Source organism: Carlito syrichta, unplaced genomic scaffold (genome assembly GCF_000164805.1).
Source record: "Carlito syrichta isolate Samal-C Ts95f unplaced genomic scaffold, Tarsius_syrichta-2.0.1 Scaffold306834, whole genome shotgun sequence".
NCBI lineage: Eukaryota > Metazoa > Chordata > Mammalia > Primates > Tarsiidae > Carlito > Carlito syrichta.
The window spans coordinates 580,294-603,940 of NW_007250930.1; positions in this window are offsets into that span (position 1 = coordinate 580,294).

Here is a 23,647-nt window from a genome sequence, read left to right on the forward strand (position 1 = left end):
AGCAGTTTTTGCCCAAAAGTGGCATGGTCCTCATCCTCCACCCTCTCTATTTACCTGCTCTTTCCCCAAGTGACTTTGTTTTGTGTTTCCCTGGATGAAAAAGTCTTCCAAGGGAAACATTTTGCTGATATGGAAGAGGTGAAACAAAAAATGACAGAAGCACTAAAAGTCATCAAAATGGAAGAGTTTAAAAACTGTTTTGAGCAGTGGGAAAAGCATCTCAATAGGTGTATTTTACCAAATGGTGAGTGCTTTGAAGGTGACTGAAGTTTAAACATCAGACTAAATACACATTTTTAATATAAATTCCATTGTTTTTGTTCAACCTTGAATTTGGTTTTCTGTAATTCTTTTCTTGAAATACCAGTGGACATGCTATAAATTCATAGCTATGTGTGAAGTGGGAGGTGGGGTGAATGTGTGTCAAGGTTGGATGGACCAATTGAAATCTATCTGCCCTAATGCATTAGCTGACTCAAACATTTTCATTTCTTTCTTTTTCAAAGCCTGTGCCCTTTACTGGTTACCTGTCCTCTCTAAATACAAATAACCTATAGAATACCACCAATAAACTTTTATAATATCAAATATTCATCCCTAAATTCTGGACCAACAAAGGTAATCAAATGGAACTTATCCAAGTTGCTTAACTTTCCAAAGTTCTAATTCTTTGTCTCTAACATAGGGTAACACCTGCTCAATCAACATCACTGTATTCTTATAAAGACCATTGCAAGTTATATAGATGGAAGCACTTGGGAAGTTTTATAGCACTACACACATATAATATATATTTTTTCAATAAACTCTAGCATGTAAAATGCGCAGACTATTAATCTTCATGCATAGATCTCTAATAATAGTATTTCCTAAAACGTGATCTTTAGAGAATTTTCTCTTGGTGATGTTAATAGGCATTATGTGAAAAGTGTATCTTCGGACAAAACATCTGGAGTACTCTGGGTTAAATAAAGTTAAGTTAGGTTTCTGTGCTTTTGTACTTTCTCTTTTGAGTGTATTTAATACACAGATTTACTTTGTTAATGGAAGAGAGAGATTATCTATACTAAGGAATACTCTTGTTTTGGGGAATTTGTGATCCTTGGAATATATTCTGGGGAATATGAATCAAGTTGTATTTTACTGTTCTCAGAACTTCAGCTTCATCTTTTAAACTATAATTTGTTTTTATAATTTATTTGATCTTCAAAAATATTAAAATTAAGCCAAATTTATTTTATTATTGGTGTTATAGATATAATTACTTAAATAGGAAAGCAACTTTGCTTTTACAGTGTACTATTTAAGGTTATTTTCTTGTTCCATAAGGGCTTCTATGTTACCTAAAAAATTAATTTGTTTTTTAAAAATTTTAATATATCTATGTGCTTTTATGAATTACCAAGGCATTTTTAGATATGGCATATCTAAGAAGAGGAAACCAAAACATTTTGTTGAAGATGTCCCTAGCCACTGAATTCTGAATTGTATGAAATCTCAATATGTTAGTATATATGTCAATTTTGAGGGTATATTGCAATGATATACATTTTTATTATTTTCCTTGCTATAGTTTTTATATAGCTCATGAAAAATTTATGTTTTTCACTTTTAGCTTTTTTTTGTAATTGAAAGCAGACCCTTCTACATAAAAAGTTACTCTTTTAAAATATCAAATCATTAAATTAATTTTAATGTTTTATTCTGGTGATTATATTTTAAGGCATTCTTTCAGTGAATATTATGTATATTACTTACTTTTGTATGCATACATGTCATATTTGATTTAGAGTTCTCCTCGAAATAGTGTGCCCTATACTGATATTAATGAGTTTTACTGTAAAAACCTTGGTATGTTTAATAAAGATATATAATTGAAGTTATCTTCCAATATAAAATGCCCCTAATTTTATTCTTTTCATTTTTTTGTTCTCATACATTTAAAATTATTTGTGGGAATTTTAGATAAGAGTTACTTTTATTTAAAGAATAGTACTAACTAAATAATGGTACTAAATTGTAGGCCATGGAAAATTAATGAAAGGCATTTTTATGCTTCCTGATTTTAAGGATCATATCTTTAACTTGGCCAGTGATTATTTTATGTTATTTGTCTTAGTTTATTCTTTTATTTAATTTTTTATTTTCTTTTTTTCTAGCTTGTGATGAATGGAAAATATTACCCAAACCAAATCTTCATAGAGATGTCAACAGATTTGGACACTCTGCAGTGGTCATTAATGGGTAAAATAAGCCATTTCCAATTTTTAGAGTGAAGGATGTCACTCATACTATCCTCATATTCTTTCTGAAAATTATTGTTGGTATTTAATGGCGTTGGATTTTATGTATCCCTACTCTACCATAGAATATATTTTGGTTTGTTTATTATATTCTTAATTCTTTTTTGTTTAATATATGTAAGCAATGGGAAATAGTCAAAAGAAAGGTCCTGAGATAAAACTGCAGATCCTTTTGTAAGTCATCCTGCCTTCTTTTCTTTCTCCAGAGATTAGATAAGGAATGCCTCTTTAAAAAGGTGGAAATGAAGTGATAGAGAGACTGGCCCCATATTTTTGTCAAGGAACAAGAAAAACGAGAAGACTTAGATTCTCATTTTAATTCAGTCATTAACTAAATGCATGATTTTTGACAAGTGTCTTAGCCCTTCTGGATTTCAATATCCTTATATCCATTGGGAAGTTGGACATGATGATCATTAAGCTACTTTCCTCTCTAAGTTAATATAATTTTTCTATTTCTATAGCAAAATTTTGGTAATTTTGACTCAAGTGACAGTAAACAATCTGCTAGCTCATTCATTTGCTTAAAATTTATAATTCAGGGTGACCTTTACGTAAGTTTTATTATCACCTTATCCTAGTTATGTATAATGTCCCTACTGTTACCACAAAATGACTTAACCACAATGAAACTGTATATCTGATGTCAGTTGGCTGTCAAAATAGTAACAAATGAAATTTAGTATGAAACATAACCTCTAGATTTTTCTGTTTGATTTTTATTTTACTTTTTTGTATAATAAAAGATATTCTTGAAGCATTTTCAGACTTTTCCATTTATTATATTAATAATACTTTTAGTGATAATAATTATGCTATTTGAGGGCATCTCAAACTTCTTTGGTACTGTTTAGTATTAATTTGGTATTGTGTAGGCTTCTGTTTCCAAACTGAAAATTTTAAAATCTTTTTGATTATTGTACTCTTGTTATTCTTATTTTAAAGGAGTAAAACATTATAAGAAGAACTCTATATCTAATTTCTAAATTATATGTCTATATTCAAAAATTATAATTCTGGGATAGCAATTCTAAAGCGTATCTTATCTTTGCATAGCTATTATCTATTTCTTAAAATATTTTTTCCTAGTTATTAAAACAGTAGTTATTTTCCTGATCAAATGAATGTTGTGTATAATCCTTGTTCCTTTTTCTTTCTTGATTAGCAATAAAACCGATGTTTTGAAGGCTTAATTCTTTTTATATATTAAAATTTATAGAGTATTTTACACGTTGTCTGGAATGTCTCCAAGAAATCTTATAATAGTTTCTCTGGTGTTTTTATATCTTATTGTATGTTGGAAATATGATTTTAAAGAACAGCACTGACAAAGTATTTTAAAATAATATAAATGTATATTTACATTTATGCTTATTTTTAGAATTTATCATTTTTCTTTAAGATTCATGTTTTGTTTTTAATAGGTCCATGTATATATTTGGTGGATTTTCTAGCGTACTACTTAATGATATCCTTGTTTACAAGCCTCCAAATTGCAAGGCTTTCAGAGATGAAGAACTTTGTAAAAATGCTGGTCCAGGAATAAAATGTATTTGGAATAAAAATCACTGTGAATCTTGGGAATCTGGGACTACTAATAATATTCTTAGAGCAAAGTGCCCTCCTAAAACAGGTAAGGTTTCTTTTTTCCCCCCTCATTATGGTAGCAAAATTTCTCTATTGCAGAAGTAGAGATGTGTTCTGCTTATAAGAATTACCTTAGTAACTTCAGAAATGAAAAAATCATAGCCCCCTAATTAGAAATTCTAATATTTGAACTTAGTGATGAATAATTTAATGTCTTTATTAGCTATTTTTACCTTTATTTTTGAAATCTGCATGCATATTATATATATAAATATTTTATATGTAACATGGTCATGTATATGAATTATTTTCTAGTGTAAATTAAAAAGTGATTTCAAATACATTATTTCTAAGAAACATTGTGTGATTTAAAGAAATAAAATTAAGTAATTTATTTTGCATTTGGCACTTTTTTTTTTTTTTGAGTTGGAGTCTCACCCTGTCACCCAAACTGGAGTGCAGTGGCCGCTCCTGGCCACCACAGCCTCGACCTGCTGGGCTCCAGTGATCCTTCTGCCTCAGCCTTCCAAGTAGCTGGAACTATAGGCGCGCGCTACCACACCCGGCTAATTTTTTTGATTTATTGTAGAGATGAGGTCTCGCCAAGTTGCCCATGCGGGCTCAGGCAATCCACTCACTTCATCCTCCCAAAGCGCGGGATTACAGGCTGAGCCACCGAGTCCAGCTTGGCACTTTTTTATTCCTGAATTACTGTCAAGTTATACAATAAAACTAAAAAGCTTTCTAGCATTTGATGATTAAAGTTCTAATTTTATATTTCTCATTAAATAGTACATGAGTAAATCATACTTATGAAAAATTATGAGTTAATTAATGATCTGGACAAAGAATATTGTTTTATCTAAATGGGAAGAGTTTTTATGCATCTTTGATGCTACAATTAAAAAATGGTTTTTCAAGTTTTACTAATCTATATTAACTCAGATGTCTCTAAATATCTTTACAATAAGCATTTGTTATGTTTTCTTTTGCATATATTGTATCTTTCTCTAAAAAATATATAAATTTAAAATGTCTGTAGGATTCTTGTGGATTGATTAATTTAGATGAGGGTAAAAGTTATCTAAAATTCTGTAAACATAATTAAACTACAAAGTTGACTTTATATTGGATAACTTATTTTGATATTAAAGGTCATTTTTTGGTTGAAAACTGTCTTAGTGATTATTGAATAGATATTGTGAATGTGTGAATTAAGAGGCGTCACATTTTCTTTTTCATCCTTATATGTTCTGTTTCCCATTTATATTATAGCTGCTTCTGATGACAGGTGTTACAGATATGCAGATTGTGCTAGCTGTACTGCCAATACAAATGGGTGCCAATGGTGTGATGACAAGAAATGCATTTCGACAAACAGTAACTGCAGTATGGTTAGTATTTATAAGTAATAGTGATGTAGTTAACATTGCTGTTTTATAATCACCAGCTTACCATTTAATACCACTGTACAAAGAAGTACTTTATACATGAAGACATTTAAAAAATATAGAGAGAATTATATGATTCTTGGGAAAATTGTAACAGACTGTAGTTTATCTTTTAAAGTTTTTAGTCTAGATTTCATTTTTGACCCAGTAACTTTTACTTCTTTTTGGGATAAGCCTGGGATAATTTTTTTCAAAACTGATTTTAAAAAAGACTACAACTAAATATAAGTGTTGTCTTCTGGACTGATGGCAATAGGATTATATAGGTAAGTATTGAAATAATTTCCACTGGATTCCTGTCACACATGCATTAATGGTGGTGTGGTTTAGTGTTTTGTTTAACACTTTGTGTGTAGGTTTAACCTGAGGTGTTGATAGTAGTAATTTCTCTTTTAACTGTCTTTAGATTAGTGGGTCTCAATTGGAGGCAATTTTGTCCCATAGGGGACATTTGGCAATGTGTGGAGACATTTTGGTTGTAACAGCTGTGGGGCTGCTGTTGGCATGTAATAGTAGAGGTCAGTGATGCTGCTAAACATCTACAATGCATGAAGCAGTCATCCCACAACAAATAATTATCTGACTCAAATGTCAACAGTGCTGAAACTATACTTAAATAAAGAACTATTGAAAAAATTATAAAATTAATGTTTATGGTAGATACAAATGGATTAAGAGCAGCAAAAATGATGACTTTCAGTGAGTAGAATCTAAACATTCTGTTTTTTAAAAATGATAGCAGGAAATTGAAAGGAAAATTTTTAAAAGTAGGATTAAAATTTTTCTAATGGGGTCATAGCTTAAATAGAACTAAATTATGTGTGTGCATATTTCCAACTAAATATACATTATTTTTCTTTTTCTTAATTTTTATTAATTAACAAAATATCCACTTTTTTTTAAGCTAACAGGCAGAGGTAAAATGTAAAGAAAAGGAAGTCTGAAACTAAACAAAAATTTTGAGTGTATCATTTAAAAATTGTATACACTAACCAATTATATTTTAAAATATTTAGTTTCTATGATTCTAATCTAAAATAATACCCAAAACTTAAAATGGAGGAAATTTTGTGATAACTGTCTTAGTAGATTTAACCTTTTTGCTTTCATTTGTATTCTTTTGGCATATACTTTCCAGTGATATCAGTTGCTTTAATAACAAGATATACATCTGGGCTCGGTGGCTCAGCCTGTAATCCCGCGCCTTTGGGAGGCTGAGGTGAGTGGATTGCCTGAGCCCGCGGGTTTGAGACCCGCCTGGGCAGGCGAGACCTCATCTCTACAATAAAAAAAAAAAAAAAAAAATTAGCTGGGTGTGGTAGCGTGCGCCTGTAATTCCGGCTACTCAGAAGGCTGAGGCGGAAGGATCACCAGAGCCCAGCAGGTCGAGGCTGTGGTGGCCGGGAGCGGCCACTGCACTCCAGTCTGGGAGACAGAGTGAGACTCCAACTCAAAAAAAAAACAAAACAAGATATACTTTAATTTTATTTGAGATTTTTTTTGTGTTGGCATTAATATTAATCTAATGGGAGATATTTTAGAGGAAAATAGAGTAAAAATGGGAATCAGGGACTTGTATTATAGTTCTTCAGAGAAACAGGACCAAAAAGAAATGTGTGTGTAATAAAATGAGATTTTAAGAAATTGACCATGTGATTAAGAAAACTGAAAGTCCCGTAATCCACCATCTGCAAACTGAAGACCTAGGAAAGTTGGTGATGTAAAGTCTACTCCAAGTATGGAGGCTTGAGAACCAGAGTACAGATGGTGTAAGTCCCAGTCCAGGGACAGGAAATGATTGATATCTCAGCTCAAGCAGTCAGGCAGAAGGAGATAATTCTTCTTCCTCTGCTATTTTGCTCTTTCAGGTTCTCAATGAATTGGATGATGCATACTTACAATAGTGAGAGCATTCTACGTTACTCACTTTACCAATTTAAATACTAATCTCATCTAGAAACACTCTCACAGACATACCCAGAAATAGTGCTTAGCCAAATATGTGGGCACTCCATGTCCTGGTAAAGCTGACACACTCAACTTAACCATCATAAGTCCACCCCTTGTCAACCTGGCACCCATACATATATCCAATAAGCCATACTTAATCTCCAAATAAAGATAATGACAAGATCCTAATTCCACTTAACATGATACAGCTACCCTGTGTAATACTGAAGACGCATCAATTTTTTCCTCAGAAAAGTAAGTGCTGCTTACTTCTCTCATTGATATCCCATAACTTAAATACTATGATGTAAAATTAACAATACTTAAATCCTGATGCAAGGTTAGTACATCTTGCATTACATGATAAGGGAATAAGAAAGGAAAGGAAACAAAGATATTTGAAACACATACACACACATAAATGTAATCATTGCAAAATGAGGAAGAAATTCCTCTGATAGTTGTAGTCTTCATTATGTAACAGGTTATGTGGTATTACTATTTATAAAGTACATTCTTACCCTAACTGTTCTCTATTTGCTTTGCTTTCAGCAAACTAGCTACTTGTGGTTCTGTATCTGGTGGGTGACTCAAATCTTCATTGGGAAGGAGCTGGGGATTAGTAATTCTGCCTGCATTGGGCTGTTGTAGTGTTTCATTGATCTTAATCACAGTGATGTTAATACTAAGAGATGCCCTAAGAGATCTCCAGACATACTTTTCCTTACTTACCTTTGGCATAGTGTTTCAATTTCCTCATAATAGTCAGGATTAATCGCCTCAGCCAGCATAGTAACTCCCTTCTTTGTTATTTATTTATTTAAAACATGGGTATAATTCAAGATTAGGTATACAAATGGTCATTGTGCAGGTAAAGTTTGGGCCTGACTTTGTTTCCCACTTCACCTGTTTTGAGATCAGGTACCCTTATTGATGAAGTTCTCCCTCCCGGTACTACCAATCCCTGTCTAATAGTATTATAATTATTCAGGGTCTGCTTATGAGTAAGAACATTTGGTACTCAGTTTTTGTTTCTGTGATAGATCACTGAGTATTATAGACTCTAAATCCATCCAAGTTGCTGTGAAGGTCATAATTTTTTCTTCTTTATGGCTTTGTAATATTCCATTGTGTATTTATACCACATTTTAAAAATCCAGTACACTTTTGATAGGCAGCACGGTTGGTTCCATATTTTTGCTATTATGAATAGTGCTGCAATAAACATGCATGTGCTGGTACTGTTTTGTGGAAGTGTAAACTAGTACAATCTCTGTGGAAGACAGTGTGGAGATTCCTAAAAGATCTAAAAATTGGCCTTCCGTATGACTCAGCAGATATCTGGGAATATGCTTGGAGGAACTCAAATCATTCTACAAACTCTCTTCTTTGACTGTTGATTTAGCAGTATAAGGATCTTAAAGTGTCCTAGTGGCAGTCTTAACTTCCATTTCAGTGGAATCAGTTTTGTGTTTCCTGGTGAAAGGCATTTATCCCACTGGAATTAAGACATCTAGGTCAGTAGGAAATAAGGTCATAGGCAAGGAAAGAAAATGCTTGCTAGTGGGTCACTGGGGATAATAGTGAGTAGTGCCACTCCCATATCTGTCCTTTGATTCCTAGACCCAAAAGTGCTGGCTATGAGATGAATAACACCATATGTTGTTGATTCAGAGTATATACACCGTTCTAGAGAACTTTTTCCCAGCTCTTATTGCTGCTTATGTGGAGTTGTAGCTGAATCTTTTTTATTTTATTTTATTTTATTTTAAAGATGGTGGTACAATTTAGGATTAGGTATACAAATGGTGATTGTACAGGTAAAGTTTGGGCCTACCTTTGGTCTCCACTTTGCCTGGTTTGAGATCAGGTACCCTTTATTGATGTTGTATCCCCACCCTACCCCAGCAGTATCCTGCTACTGCTGATCCCTTTCTTATATTATTATGATAAATGATCAGGGTCTGCTTATGAGTGAGAACATGTGGTATTCAGTTCTTTGTTTCTCTGATAGATCACTGAGTATGATGGACTCTAGATTCATCCAAGTTGCTGTGAGGTCCATATGTTTGTCCTTCTTTATGGCTGCATAATATTCCATTGTGTATATGTACCACATTTTAAAAATTCAGTTCAGTTTCAATGGGCAGCACAGTTGGTTCTATGTTTTTGGGATTGTGAATAGTGCTGCCATAAACATACATGTGCAGGTATCTTTTTTTGGTGGAGTGATTTATGTTCTTTCTCTGTTTTTTAAATGTATGTTTCTTTTTCTATTTTTCTTTCCTCTTTTTCTTTTTTACTCACCCTTTCTGTCTTTTCCCTCTTATACCCTGTCTTGGACTCAGGGGCTATGCAAGCATACCCACTGCAAGGTCATATTGTGCAGAAACAAAGAGTGTTTCCTATTTACCAGATTGCAAACATTATGACCTGCCAATAGGTTCAGAATCCTTGCACTTCCCCACCCCTACGAAGTGCTCAAAATTGTAAAGCGACAGCACAATGCCCCACCCCCAGCCCTACTTCATAATTGAACAAATCTGGAGCCCTGACTCAATTAAGGACAAAAGATAGAGCAAATATCAGAAGTGACTGCTTCTCCATTTTCCACTGAGTAATGGAATTAAGAGAAAGGTAAAAGAACTGCCACAAATGAGGAAAACCAATGAAAAATTGCCAGTAACCATCAGAGTCCCAGCAAAGAGTCAGTGGTAGAAAGAACAGCTACTGTGACACAAACAATGGCTATCTCCCAGAACCACAGTACCCAGAAGGTAATTATGGAGATCAGAGAATCATTGGGTAGAATGAATAAAAATCAAGAAACACAAGGGCTAAAATTAAATGGAATTGCAACAGAGCTAGACAGACTCAAGAAGAGTACTTAGAAATAGCAGAAATACCCCTTACCCTACCTTGGGGAGGTTAATCTCCTTTTTCTTTCTCTCTCTAATTTCCTTTCTAAATAAACTATATTTTATCATCTAAAAACAAAAAAGAAATAACAGAAATAAAGAACTCCATTCAATAAATAAATAACAAACTGACAAGTATGGGAAGCAGAATTGACCAAGCAGAAGAATCTCAGAGCTACAGAATCAAAATATGGAATTAACCCAATCAATTAAAAATTTGGAAAAAAAACTTAAGAAGAAAGAGAAAAATCTCTAAGAAATGTGTGATTTTATCAATAAACCAAACCTACGTCTAATTGGAATACCTGAAATAGAAGAAGAAATGGAAAATACCTTGGTACGAACACTCTATGAGGTCATTCAAAAAAACTTCCCTCATCTGACCAGAGAGATGACTATATAAGCACAAGAGATCCAGAGAACTCCTGCAAGACATCTTATGAGAAGACCAACCTCTAGACATAATAATTTGCCTACACAAAGTGGGTATAAAAGAAAAAAATCCTAAAGGTAGCAAGGGAAAAAGGTCAGACTACCTACCAGGGGAGACCAGACAGAATTGCTGCAGACTTACCTGCAGAAACACTGTGGGCCAGAAGGAATTGGACCTCAATCTTTAATGTTTTCAAAGATAAATAATTTCAACCAATAATTTCTTATCCAGCAAAGCTGAGCTTCATCAGCAACAGAGAATTACAATCCTTCCTAGACATTCAATCCCCAAGAGAATATGCTGCTTTGAGACCAGCTCTACAGGAGACACTTAAAAACGTGCTGTGCACAGAAGAAAAAACACAAGAAAGACCATATACTTCACAAGATCACAAACACAGAAGCAGCAGAACACACAGCATAACCACAAAAATGAAAACACACACATATGTGATACGAATGCTAAATGAAAAAATAAAACAGCCTTATAAGAGTATTATGTCAGAGACAAACTCTCACATTTCAGTAATCAGCCTAAATGTGAATGGACTAAATGCACCACTGAAAAGACATAGAATGGCAAACTGGATAAAAACACATGACCCAGTAATTTCTGCCTCCAGGAAATTCATCTCACCACAAAGGACATCCACAGACTCAAAATTAACTGAATCTTTAAAAAGACCATTCCACTGTTTAATCAAAGGAGCTGCTTCAAGACTGTGGGGGCTTTCATAAGACCAATGAACATGGGCCCCATTGCTGCACTTCCTTTGCTGTAAGATGAGTTATTTGGTCAGAAGCAGCACTATGTGGAATATTAGGAGCTCAGTGCTGATCTTTGCTACTGGTGTATTGGTAATTATTCAGCTGTAGTTGTAGGCAGGCTGACCTTGGTGAATGAAAGTTCATTTTGCTAAACCTATGCATAACCTCCATCCCTTCCACCATGGCCAGTTTGTCCATGATTCCATTGGCAGCATGAGATGCTGGGAAAAGAAACTGACTGGTATCCACAGAACTGGTAATCTTATATGCTTGATTATTAAAATCTTCTTTGCTGATATCATCTTTTGGTGAAAATTTACATGGGATAGAAATAACTTAGTTCCATTCAGAGCAGTCTGCCCATTTATCTTTTACAGATTTTCTTGTCTATAGAAATCTGTAGAAAACTAATTTTACAATCATGTTCCTTCCAAGACCTTGTCTATATTGACAAACATTTGGCCATAGATTATTAATTAGTATATAATTGCACATCTGGACATCTCTTCCAAGCAAAGTGAACAACAATGTGTATTGCTTAAAGTCTGCCCACTGGGAAGATTTCCCTTCACCATTGTTCTTCAGAGATGTCCCAGAATTAGGCAGTAGTGCTTTAGCTGTGCACTTTTGAGTGGGGCTTGCATAGTGTACAGAACCATCTATAACGCAAGCTAGAGTCTTCTCTTTCTCTGTCAAGTGATCCTAGGGAATTATGCATCAAGCCATGGGTGTGGACTGGGAGAGAAAGGGCAGTGTAATGGGGGGGCAACCATGAGCATTTGGGTCACTTCATGTAACTTGTGCCTCTACTGCTTTGACCTGATCACCACTTCCATTTGATGATACAGTGCTACTATGCACACCCAATTTTATAGCCTAGTAGGTCAGGTAACGCCCAGTTTTTTATGGGCAACTCAAGTTGTACAGTAATTTGGTGGCCTATGGTTATTCAATCTCTACTAAAGCCCACTTGCAGGCTAAGAACATTTCTCAAAAATAGGTTAGTTATCTGCACAGGATGGAAGTGTTTTTGCTACACAATCCTAAGGGCCTGGTCTGCAATTTGCTTATAGGAGCCTGTTAAAGGCTCCAAACAGCATCTCATCTGCCATTGATATTTCAAGCACCATTTGATTTGCTGGATCATGTACCCCAAGTGACAGAGCAGCTTGGACAGCAGCCTGAACCTGTTTCTTATTCTGGTTTCACTTGAAACTAGTAGCTTTTTTGAATATTTGGTAAATGGGCTGAAGTAACACACCCAAATTAAGAATTTTTTGCCTCTAAAATCCAAAGAAGTTCATTAGCATTGTGCCTCTTTTTTGTTTTGGTTCTAGGAAGAGCCAGAGGCAACACCTTATCATTGACTTTAAAAGGGTTATCTTGACATACCCTATACCACTAGACCCATAGAAATTTCACTGAGGTAGACCCCTGAATTTTTGTTAAATTTATTTCCCAACCTGTGACACAGAAATGTCTTGCCAATAGGTCTAGAGTAGTTGTTACTTCTTGCTCACTAGGTCCAATTAGCATAATATCATCAATATGATGAATCAGTGTGATAAGTTGTGGAAGATAAAGGCAATCAAATCCCTGAGAACTACATTATAACTTAGAGGTGGAGAATTGATATACCTCTGAGGTAGAATAGTAAAGGTATATCATTAGCATTGCTAGCTAAAAACATACTGCCTTTGGTGATCTTTACTAACAGGTATCAAGAAGAAAGCATTTGCCAGATCAACAGCTGTTCACCAGGTACCAGCAGATGCATGAATTGCCCAAGCAATGAAACCACTTCTGATACAGCAGCTGCAATAGGAGTCACCATTAGGTTAAACTTACAATAATTCATTGTCATTCTCCAAGGTCCATCTGTCTTTTGCACAGACTAACTAGGAAAGTTGAATGGGAATGTGGTGAGAATCACCAAACCTGCATCTTTCAAGCCTTTAATTGTGGCACTAATCTTTGCAATTCCTTCATTTTCCTAGGTAGAAGCAGTTATACCAGCTTTTACTTGACTTTCCCCTCCATAATTGCCCTCACTTCTCAGGTCACTGATTAAGTGTTCATTTCTTTTCTAGATGGTTAGTATATCTATGCCAATTATACTTTCTGGGACTGAGGAAATAACCATAGGCAGGATTTGAGACCCAATGAGCCTGTGTGAGGTAGACATGAACTAAAATTCCATTGATCATCTGCCTATTATAAACCTCCTACTGGTGGCCCACAGTGATATTTTGGGTCTTCTGGAATTTGTATCAATTCAGAGCCAGCATTCAGTACTGATTATTTCCTTTTCCCTAGTGCACAGTGACCCTGGAAAAACCTCTAGGTCCCTTTGGGCAAGACTGGGAGAAAGATGAACAGTATAAACTTTTGGTGGTATACTCAGGTCCTTCCTCAAGAAGACCCAGCCTCTCCTTCATTCAGGGAGCTGTGGGTCTGTAAACTGGACCAATTCTGGGAATTAATTGAGGAATTATTATTCTGTGTATGTTTGATTCTGGTTAGACTTTACTTGACCTATAACTTTTCTGCTTATATAGATCAACTACAAATTTAGTAAAATTTCTGTGTGTTTCACTCTAGTAAAATCATGACCAATTAACCAATGCCAAACTAAGCAAGTCAGACTATTCTGATTACTGTTTTAACTCTGCTGTTCATCACAATACCCATGCCCACCCTGACTTTGGTAGTTGAGTGCTGCTACTTGGCTCTTAACAGCCCAGTATCCAATTTTTATTCTCATTGCATGTATTTCCCAATACAGTGGCTACAGTTACCCCCATAAACCCTGGCATACAGAGAAGAACGATCATGGAGCTCTTCAAGGATAGCAGGGCTCCCCTCACAAATTTTTTTCTTACTGTATTAATGAAAGATATGTCATGTGGACCCTCACAGTGAGAGTAAGTAGGTCTTAAAGGACAAATTTAATCTAACATTCAAATTTCCTGAAACCTTCAAATCCCTTCTTTGTTAAACCAAAGCATATTTGGCACTTCCAAGTCACTCACTGTGAGCCACCTTTTGGCCCACGGTTTAGCCAACTATCCAAACTGTTAGATTCTTTTTAAAAAAACACTTCTCCAAGCTACATTAAATGCATTAATGCAGATTAACTTTCCAAGAATGTAAAATACTGGTTATCTGCTTAGTGAGCCCATATCAATAAATTTTGCCATATCCAACTTTATGTTTCTTCCATCATTATCCCACACTCTTAATATCCATTTCCACACACATTCCCTGGATTTTTATCTGTATAAATACTAAAACTCAAGTAGCTCTTTTGGAGTGTAACACACCTTGTCATGGATCACATTTTATACCTCACTTTTAGGGGCTGCTGGTACTTCAGAGTAGTTATAGGTCTAGAAGCAAAGAAGGGTGCTGAGGGTAGATATAAGAAGAACCATCATTGTCCTACAAGCCTCAAGAGAGGCCTTTATTGCTTCCTTAGGCAATGCATGGTAGATCCCTTCCATATGGAGGAAGACCACTTCCACTGATGGTAGGGAACACGTACCTCTGGGGATAAGGACACTGTTTCTTCTAAGGGTATAAAGGTCAGTTACACTGGGAGTGAGGAGACTTCTACCCCTGGCAAACTAGTCTCATTAGAATTCAGAGGCTCAATTTCACCAGCTTCATAAGGGTCTTTCTTCACATCTCCATCCCAACTTACAGGATCTTATTCTTTCCTAAGCAGTGACCTCACTTTAATAGTAGATATTCTGTGAGCCTGGGAGTTCAAGTAGTATTGTACTTTAGCCAGTGGTAGTATGGTATTCTGCATTTGATTTTCAGCTGTCTCAGTCCTGCAGCTACAGAAGAGAAGGATCTCCTTAAGAGCATATGTAGATACCTTAGGTCATTTATATGAAGCTTGACCTGGTAATTTGAATCCCTGAACTGTTCCTTGCTTTCACTATTTTCTCTAGTGACATTAGGAGGAAATAGCCAATCTCTTTGGATAGTTTTCCAAACGGTTTGTAAGTATCATTTCATATATATGGTCTCCCAGTTTCTGAATGAGTTTGCATTCCCACCAGGAGTGTATGAATGTTCTTTCACTGCAACCTTACCAACATTTGTTTCTTTTTTACTTTAATAGCCATGGAATCTCATTGTGGTTTTTATTTGCACTTCTTTGATAATTAGTGGTGTTGAGCATTTTTTCCCATATGTTTGTGGCCACTTGTGTATCTTCTTTTGAGAAATATCTATTCATATTCTTTCCCCACTTTTTAATGGGGTTATTAGTTTTAATCTTGTCGATTTGTGTAAATTCTTTATAGATTCTGGATACTAGAGCTTTGCTGGATACATAGTTTGCAAATATTTTCTCCTATTGTGTAGGTTGTCTAGTTACTTTGTGTTTCTTTTGCTGTGCAGAAGCTCTTTATTTTATCTAGGTCCCATTTACCAACTTTTGTTTTTGCTGCATTTGCTTTTGGGAACTTAGTCATATATTTTTTGTCCAGAAGAGTATTTCCTAGGTTCTTTTGTAGGATTTTTATAGTTTGAGGGCTTACTTTTAAGTCTTTAATTCATCTTGAGTTAATATTTGTATATGGTAAAATACAGGGGTCAAGTTTCATTCTTCTGTTTATGGCTAGTCAGTTTTCTCAACACCATTTATTGAATAGGATGTCCTTTCCCCATATTTATTTTGTCAACTTTGTCAAAGACCAGTTGGTTGTAGGTGAAAGACTTTATTTCTGGGATCTTTATTCATTCCATTGGTCTGCGTATCTCTTTTTGTTCCTGTACCATGCTATTTTAGTATACTGTAGTTGCAATAAAGTTTGAAGTCTAGTAATGTGATGCCTCCAACTTTGTTCTTTTTGGCTAGGATTGCTTTGGCTATTTAGGCTCTTTTTAATTTTCATATCAATTTAAGATTTTCCCCCTAATTCTGTGAAAAATGACACTGGTAGTTTGACAGGGATTATATTGTAACTGTAAATTGTTTTGGTCAGTATGGACATTTTAACAATATTGGTTCTTCCAATCCATGAGCATGGAGTGTTGTTTCATTTGTTTGTGTCATCTATGATTTCTTTCAGCAGTGTTTTGTAGTTCTCCTTGTAGAGATATTTTATCTTCTTGATTAGATGTATTCCAAAGTTTTTTTTTGTGGCTATTGTAAATGGGATTGTGTTTGTGACTTGGTTCTTAGCTTGAAAGTTGTTGGTGTATAGAAAAGGTACTAAGTTTTGAATGTTGATTTTGTATCCTAAGACCACTGAAGTTGCTCATTAGGCTTGATGTCCTTTGGTAGAATCTTTGGGGTTTTCTATATACAGAATCATATTATTCTCATAGAGAAATAATTTGACTTCCTTTTTCTTTTAATTTGGATACCTTTTATTTTTCTCTCTCCCCCGATTGCTCTAGCTAAGACTTCAGTAACATGTTAAATAGGAGCGGTGAGAGTGGACATCTTTGTCTTGTTCCAGTTATTTGGGGAAATGCTTCCAACTTCTGCCCATTCAGTATTATGTTGGCTGTGGGTTTGTCATAAATGGCTTTTGTGATTTTGAGTTATGTTTCTTTGAAGCCTAGGTGGTTGAGAGTTTTTATCATGAAAGGCTGTTGGATTTTTCAAATGCTTTCTCTGTATTAATGAGATAATCACACGGTTTCATTTAAAAATTCTCTTTATGTAGTGAATCTTGTCTATTGATTTGCATATGTTGAACCAATCTTGCATTCCAGGAATAAAGCCCACCTGATCATGGTGAATGATCTTTTTGGTATACTGCTAGATGCAGTTTGCTATTATTTTGTTAAGAAGTTCTGTGTCTTTGTTCATCAGGTATATTGGCCTGTAGTTTTCTTTCTTTCTTGTCTCTGCCAGATTTTGGTATTAGGATGGTATTGTCTTTGCAGAATGATTGAAAAAGGAGACTCTCCCCCTCATTTTTGGGTTAGTTTCTATAAGATTGGTATCAACTCTTATTTTGTATATCTGGCAGAATTCGGCTGTGAATCTTTCTAGTTTTGGTTAGCAAGATTTTTATTACTGATTAAGTTTTTTGACTTCCTATTGGTCTGTTCAGGGTTCCAATTTATTCCTGTTTCAAACTTGAGAGGTTGTGTGTTTTCAGATATTTATCCCTTTTCTCTAGTTTTTTTTAGTTTGCATGCATATAGATGCTATCTGAGTATCTCTGAGAATCTTTTGTATTTTTGTATAATCTTTTGTATTTCTTGAATGATAGTTTTTTCATTACTGATTTCTTTTATTTGATCTCTTCTCTTCTCTTCTCTTCTCTTCTCTTCTCTTCTCTTCTCTTCTCTCTCAGTGATCTGATCATTGGTATATCAATCTTGCTCCCTCTCTCAAAGAACCAACTTTTCATTTTGTTGATCCTTTCTTTTTGTTTGTTTCTTTCAATTTTATTTAGCTCTGTTCTCAGTTTTCTTTGTAAGTTGCTGATGTCTCCGACTATTATTGTGTGGCCATCTAAGTCTTCCCTTAGGTTTAGAAGTAATTGTTTTATAAATCTAGATGCTCCAATGTTGGAAACATATGTATTTAGGGTAGTTAAGACTTCTTGTTGGATTAAGCCTTTATGTGTTTTCCTTTATTATCCTTTTTCTCTGATATAAGAATAGTGACCCCCCTACTCTTTTTTGTTTTTCATTTGCATGGCAGATCTTTATCCTTCCTTTTAACTTGAGCCATTTTGGACATTTCACTCTGATTAAGACCAACTATTGAAAAACTGGTATGATCCTTTGGAGGTGGCGAAACACTCCAACTTTTGGTGTTGCTCAAGTTCTTGTTCTGGTTCTCTCTCATCTAGAGGAGGTGTATTTTTTTTTATGATGTACTTTTAGATTTTCTTTTGTGAGTATGACTGTGGTGTATGTTGTGTATGGTTGATTGGATTCATTTAGTGTTCTCCTTATTCTCTTCTTGATCCACAGATGGCAGGGGCAGAGGCAGAAGCAGTGGGGATTGTGACTGGGTGGGGCCTAATATTGACCTCTGAGACTTGGGATCTTAGAGCAGTGCTGGACAAAAGCTGCAGTGTTCAGGTGGGGGCAGGAAGGCAGCACAGCACCAGGACACTGACTGTAGAAGCAGTGAAGATCCTCATGGCAGAGGCCCAGGGGGATGGGCATCTATGGTTTTGTCCCTGAGGCATGTGTTGGTGCCCCATCTCTTTGTTTCGTTCCTGACCCATGGGTGACAGGGACAGAGGCAGTGGTGACAGTGATTGGGAAAAACCTAGAAACAACCTCTTGGAACTGGGCATTCAGAGTAGTGCTGGGCTGTAGTCTTGGTGTCCAAGCAGAGTGGGGGGAAGGGTGACTGTGCTGTGCCAGGAGCCCACCACAGACTCTGGGAAGCCCTGTCTGGCCAGGAGCTGTGGAGGTGTCTCACCTCCCCATTCCTTCTCTTACCTATGTATGGCAGGAGCAGAGGCAGTCACAGTGCAGGCTGCAGGGGCCTATCAGTAGTTTCTAGAACATGGCAACCTTTGTGAGTCAAACCATAGCTGCAGTGTTCAGGTGGGGGCAGAGTGGATGTGGTGGGGGCCTATTTCTGAAGCAGGCAAACTCCTTTGGTGGGGAACAGCATAGGTGTGGGTGGCGTGTTACAAAACATGTTGTTTGTCAGGTTCTTCCTTCTGTGGCATTGGTATCTGTCCTGGGCATGCATGAAAGTACCTTGCCTTTTTACTTGGGAGAGGGGGCAGTGGCAGCTGGTGCCTGATGGCTCAGGGAACAAGAAACTGCTGGGTTCCATGTGGGCTTGAGCAGTGCTTCTATTCAGATTCTGGGCAGCTCCCTGGGTCTGACATGTGACTGGGGGTCAAGGAGGGTTCCCAGACTAGGGTTGTATAGGTCCAGGGTAGAGGTGTGGAACCCTCCAAGGGTGTGGAACTCACTCACCCTTTCCTTGCATTAAGAATCCTCTTCGGGCTCTGCTCCAGAGCTAGCTTTGTAGGCTGCTCAACCTCACTCACCTCCACTCTTAATGATTCCTGTCACTTGAAGAGTGAAGTGATTCCTGTCACTTGAAGATCTACCTGAAGAGCCAACATTTAGTTACTATTTTAACTTTCTTTCTTTCTTTCTTTCTTTCTTTCTTTCTTTCTTTCTTTCTTTCTTTCTTTCTTTCTTTCTTTCTCTTTCTTTCTTTCTTTCTTCCTCCCTCCCTCTCTCTCTCTTCCCCTTCTTCTCTCTTTCTTTCTCTCTCTTTATTTCTATTCATCCCTTTCTCCCTCCCTCCATCCTTTTCTTTCCTTTCCTCTCCTTTTCTTCCTTCCTTCTCTTCCTCTTCTTTTTTACTCTCTCTGTCTCTCTCATCTATCTATAATGAGAGTTATCTTAAGGAATTAGCTCACATAATAGAGACCCTGAAAAGCCAGTAATGTAAATTCCAGTTCAAATTCAAAGATCTGAGAACAAGAGCACCTATGATATAAGTCCCCATCCAAGAGCTAAAGACTGGTGTCTCAGTTCAGCAGTCAGGCAGAGAGAGAAAATTCTTTTTTTCTTCACCATTTTATACTTTTCAGGTCCTCAAGGGATTGGATGATGCCAACCCACATTGGGGATGGATTGCATTATGCTTCACTCAGTCTATCCACTCAAGTGCTAATCTCTTCTAGAAGTACCCTTAAGGACACATCCAGAAATAATATTTCACCAAATATCTGAATATCCTGTATCCTAGTCACATGCAGTTAACCACAGGACTAAAATGGAGAATGTTATTAATTAAGAATTACAATGTTGGATAACTCTGAGTTACTTATATTTAGATACTGTATTACTACTTTAAGGCTAGGCTAGACATAGTAGCTTATGCCTGTAATCCCAGCATTTTGGGTGTTGGAGGCGAGAAGATTACCAGAGCCCAGGGGTTTGAGACCAGCCTGGACAGCATGGCAAGACCCATCTCTACCAAAAAAAAAAAAAAAAAAAAAGCCAGGCATGGTGGCATATGCCTGTGATTCCAGCTACTTGGAGGGCTAAGATGGAAAGATTGCCTGAGCCCAGCAAGTCGAGGCTGTGGTGGCCGTGAGTGTGCCACTGCACTCCAGCCTGGGTGACTGAGTGAAAGTCTGACTAAAAAAAAAAAAACCAAAAAAAACTTTAAGGCTATTTTAACAAAATTTCATAAACTTGGTAGCTTATGAACAACAAATATTTATTTCTCACAGATTTGGCATCGAAGAAATCCGAGATCTAGGCACTAGCAGATGTTGTGTTTGATGAGCGTCTACTTTCTGGTTAATAGAATGTCTTCTCATTGCTTTCTCACATGGCAGATGGAAAGCTGTGGTATCTTCAGCCTTCTATAAGGGTACTAATCCCATATATAAGGGCTCCATCATTATGACCAATTCACCTCCTTAAAGCCACTCCTTCTAATAACATCATATTGGGGAGTAGGTTTCAACACATGAATTTTGGGGAATATAAGCATTCGGTCCGTAGCTGACATTTACACATGAAAATACACATATCTCAGAAATTGCTAACAAGTATTCATTTTATAAAGTGGCCTTTTGCTTTATATTTTATTTTTGATGATGATGTGTTAATAAGGAAAGCATTTGGTGAGATCATATATATGAGCAGATGGTACTCACTTGTAATTTAGAATTTGATGTAATGTGTCTTTTAGATAGTCCTATCAGAATGTCTGGTGATTAAACGAAACCAAATGCTAATGGGTACAGACTGGTTTAAAGGATTTTAGTCTGTCTTATGTGCATTGGTATCTTATTTCATTTTTTAGCCATATTTACTGCAAGTTGCATACTTTATACTTTAATAGGTCAAATGCTTTATTCTCACATATTTTCATTTAAAATTTTATATCTCAGTTTGAAGATTAGTAGTGGTTACTTTCATAGCTTGTTTACTAATGTGCATCTGGTTCATTAGGCCAAAAATGCCAACTGTATTTCAGAATAACAGTTAGCTTTCTTCTATTATTAACTTAGCTCTATGTGAGAGTAAGATGAAATTTCATCTATTGTACTTGTTTAGTATGAATGAATGACTGTTTTGTCTTAATGAGCAGCAGTAGAGTTATTTGGATGGGGGCTCTGTTTCCATTGTTATTCTAATGACTGACATAAAGACGTTATTTTTTCACTTATTCCAACATGTTTAGCCATTCTCTTCTCATTTTTATAAGTTATTTTATTCATCCAATAATTCAAGGAAATTTATTTCTTTTCAGTTAGCTTTCAAATGTTTGGAATTATACTCTAATGTTTATACAGAGTAATGCTAAAATCTATATGCTATATGAAAACAAAAATGTGTGAATTAAAAAATGTAACAATAAGAAAGTTTCCATATTTTTTTTTTTTTTTTGAGATGGAATCTCACTCCATCACCCAGGCTGGAGTGCAGTGGTACGCTCATGGACACCCTAATGTCGACCTGCTGGGCTCAGGCGATCCTTCTGCCTCAGCCTTCCAAGTAGCTGGAACTACAGGCATGCACTACCACGCCAGGCTAAATTTTTGATTTATTGTAGAGATGAGGTCTCGCTAAGTTGCCCAGGCTGTTCTCGAACCCATGGGTTCAGGAAACCCCCTCACCTCAGCCTCCCAGAATGTTGGGATTACAGGCTTGAGCCACCGTGCCCAGCCTCCATATTCTTAAAGAAAACAGTGGTTAAAAAAAATGTCACAAAGTTCATTTGAAATTTACAAAAGTGTATCTTCTGTAATTTTTTAGGATGAATAAAGATAAAAGTTATATCACTCATAAGCAGACCCTGAACATTTACCATAATATTATAAGAAAGGGATTGTCAGTAGTGGGATACTGCTGGGGTGCGGGGTGGAGGGGATGGATACAATATCAGTAAGGGTACCTGATCTCAAACCAGACAAAGTGGGGACCAAAGGGAGGCCCAAACTTTACCTGTACGATTACCACTTGTATACCTAATCTTGAATTGTACTTCACATCTTTAAAATAAAATAAAATAAAAATGAAAATAAAAAATATAGAGGTTCATCAAAAAAGAAAAAAAAGATAAAAATTTTATATAAATACTTAACTTGTAGTAAATTTAATTTGCTCAAAAGGAATTGACAGCTTTGGTATGGAGGTGACTGCAGTGTATTTTATGAAGGAAGTAATTTATAAATAAATATCTCATGGTTGAAAAGTATCTAAGTAGATGAGCATTGCTTCAAGACATTTTATGTCTAGGATAGTTATAGATTAATTTTAACTTTATTGTCTGAAAATAAATATTTAGTTTTCTTATATGAGAAGGCCTGAGGTAAGTATTTATACCTATAGTTTTTAAAAAAAGTTTGAGGTGGGGCTCAATAATATCATGCAAAGTATATGATCCTGGATGTAAGGAATTACCACCAAAAGCTTCTATACTGCTTTTTTTTTCTTTCTTTAACTTTTGGTCTGTCAGTGCCAGAATTAATTGAAATAGTTTGTCATATAGTAGGTTTGAAACATGTAACTATTGGAGGTTCTTTGAAGCCTTGATGAAGGAAATGTGACAAATACATATAAGAGAAATATCAACAAACCCAAACCGTTGCTTAGTGTCTGTGGAAGTAAAAGTAGTTTGAGTATTATGAAAATACTTTGTTTTTTTCATATTTTATTGAATTTTGATAAAGCATCTTTTTAACTTTTAGTACTTTTCATTTCTGCTTCTTTTCCAAGAGTTTGTGTGATAGTTTTATTAAGACTAGTATCATTTAATGTCATTATTAAGATAAATGACTTGGTGCATAACTTTTTCTATTATGTTGGAAGGCTGTTTTCAAATCCAGTAGAAAAAGTTTTCATTAGATGATTTCTGTTTCACATTGTATAATTTGCACACTTTATTTTCAATAAGCACTCATTCCAATTCCAAGAACAGTAGTTTAACTTGTTAAAAGCAAAATAAATTTAGCAGTGTTTCTGTGAACAAGGAACAATTCATGAATTGTGCAGCTCCCTGAACCAGCAGAGGTTCAGGAATGTCCTCCCAACAATGTAGGAAGGCTGTATTTATAGACAGAAAAAGGAAAGGGCATATAGAAACTGCCTGGTTGTTTGCAGTTGAACAATTGCCTTATTTGGAGATGGTGTGTTGAGTTATTTGCCTTATACAGACATGGTCTGATTAATTTTCAATCTGTGATTGACTGAGACTTAACTCTTTGTTACAAGTATATACTCTTAAGTTGTAGTTTGTTTAGATACTAAG